The sequence below is a fragment of the Cottoperca gobio genome, unplaced genomic scaffold, assembly GCF_900634415.1.
Source record: "Cottoperca gobio unplaced genomic scaffold, fCotGob3.1 fCotGob3_315arrow_ctg1, whole genome shotgun sequence".
Taxonomy (NCBI): Eukaryota; Metazoa; Chordata; class Actinopteri; order Perciformes; family Bovichtidae; genus Cottoperca; species Cottoperca gobio.
Genome location: NW_021166923.1, coordinates 340,001 through 342,500, shown reverse-complemented (window position 1 = coordinate 342,500; position 2,500 = coordinate 340,001). Strand labels below are relative to the sequence as shown.

Genomic DNA, 2,500 nt, shown 5'->3' with positions numbered 1-2,500 from the left:
TGCGGGAGTATGGGGTGAGGGGGTCACTTTTGAGGGCCATCCAATCCCTGTACGCCCAAAGCGAGAGTTGTGTCCGGATACTCGGCAGTAAGTCGGACTCGTTTCCAGTGAATGTTGGCCTCCGCCAGGGCTGCGCTGTATCACCAATCCTGTTCGTGATTTTCATGGATAGGATATCGAGGCGTAGTCGTGGAGGAGAGGGGTTGCAGTTCGGTGACCTGAGGATCTCATCGCTGCTCTTTGCAGATGATGTGGTCCTTATGGCATCATCGGTCTGTGACCTTCAACAGTCACTGGATCGGTTCGCAGCCGAGTGTGAAGCGGTTGGGATGAGGATCAGCACCTCCAAATCTGAGGCCATGGCTCTCAGCATGAAACCGGTGGATTGCCTACTCCGGGTAGGGAATGAGCCATTACCCCAAGTGAAGGAGTTCAAGTACCTCGGGGTCTTGTTCGCGAGTGAGAGGACGATGACGCGAGAGATTGGCCGGAGAATTGGAGCAGCGGGGGCGGTATTACAGTCACTTTACCGCACCGTTGTGATGAAAAGAGAGCTGAGCCAGAAGGCAAAGCTCTCAATATACCGGTCGACCTTCGTTCCTACCCTCACCTATGGTCATGAAGGCTGGGTCATGACCGAAAGAACGAGATCACGGGTACAAGCAGGCCGAAATGGGTTTTCTCAGCGTCTCTCTTAGAGATAGGGTGAGAAGCTCAGGCATCTGTGAGAGACTCGGAGTAGAGCCGCTGCTCCTTGACGTTGAAAGGAGCCAGTTAAGGTGGTTCAGGCATCTAGTAAGGATGCCACCTGGGCGCCTCCCTAGGGAGGTGTCCCAGGCACGTCCAGCTGGGAGGAGACCCCGGGGAAGACCCAGGACTCGGTGGAGAGATTATATCTCCTCACTGGGAACGTCTCAGGATTCCCCAGTCGGAGCTGGAGGATGTGGCCCGGAGAAGGGGGAAGATTGGGGTTTCTTACTGGAGCTGCTGCCCCCGCGACCCAATTCCGGATAAGCGGTAGACGATTGATGGATGGATAATAATAATATAATAATTATTATTATTATTATTATTATTATTATTATTATTATTAGAATAATAATAATAATAATAATATAATTATTATTATTATTATAATATAATAATAATTATAATAATAATAATAATATAATAATAATAATATAATAATAATATAAAAATAATAATAATAATAATAATAATAATATAATTATTATTATTATTATAATATAATAATAATTATAATATAATAATAATAATATTAATAATATAATAATAATAATAATAATAATATAAAAATAATAATAATAATAATAATAATAACAATAATAATAAAGTACTCACACTAATAAAAACAGGATTTAAAGATGTTACTGATTCTGTGTGATGATGAAAAGTTACATGAGACTTTTATCCTGCTTCAGTTTATCAACAGATGGAAGGAAATATAATTAACAAACACTTTCATATCGTCTCCTCATGAAGTTGATAATAAAGTTGGAAAATATTAGCTAACGTTAATACGAGGAGGAAATAATTTCCTACATATTTTTATGAACAAATTGAACCAATTAACAAAAAACAAAGATAAAAAATAAATATTGTGCTGCCCTACTTTCCTCAGCTGTCTCTCACAGCACTTTACTGAGAACACCCCCACACACACACACACCCACACACACTCTCATATCATGGGGGATGCACTTTTAACCCCTCACCTGCTGAACTGTGATGTGATTGCAGTCAGAAGGACACGGATACATAAAACATGAAACTATTCTGAGTGCTGCTTTTTATTGAGTAGATGTTTTCTTTGCAAGTGTGTGTGTGTGTGTGTGTGTGTGTGTGTGTGTGTGTGTGTGTGTGTACAGTATATTTAAGTGCTTGTTTCTCAGGATGTCCTGTGTGTTTCTATGATCAGTGGAAGACATACTCAGATCTTTTACTTAAAGGCACCATGAGACGGTTTGTGAACTCAACATTTAAAGTTTAAAAAATCTTCTGATTCAATGAAGCATCTGTCAATCAAATGAATGAAGCCGGAGAAAAACCTTTTCTCCACGTGAAGAAAGGTCGAAACTGAACGAATGTATCCGAGTAAAAGTACAAGATCTGCCTCTGAAACTGTGTGTGTGTGTGTGTGTGCGTGTATGTGTGTGTGTGTGAGTGTGTCTGTGTGTGTGTGTGTGTGTGTGTGTGTGTGTGTGTGTGTGTGTGCGTGTGCTCTGTTATTTTCGGCCTGTGTGTGTAACATGTGTGTGTGTGTGTGTGTGTGTGTGTCTGTGTCTGTGTGTGTGTGTGTGTGTGTGTGTGTGTGTGTGTGTGTGCTCTGTTGTTTTCGGCCTGTGTGTGTCTGTGTGTGTGTGTGTGTGTGTGTGTGTGTGTGCTCTGTTGTTTTTGGCCTGTGTGTGTCTGTGTGTCTGTGTGTGTCTGTGTCTGTGTGTGTGTGTGTGTGTGTGTGTGTGTGTGTGTGTGTGTGTGT

The 2,500-nt window shown here is 41.9% G+C and overlaps 1 protein-coding gene across 1 annotated transcript in view; it reads left to right on the top strand.

The window, feature by feature from the left end:
• LOC115005520 (ecto-NOX disulfide-thiol exchanger 1-like) overlaps positions 1–2,500 on the top strand; it is a 20,432-nt gene that overhangs the window by 8,679 nt on the left and 9,253 nt on the right. The window lies entirely within an intron of this gene.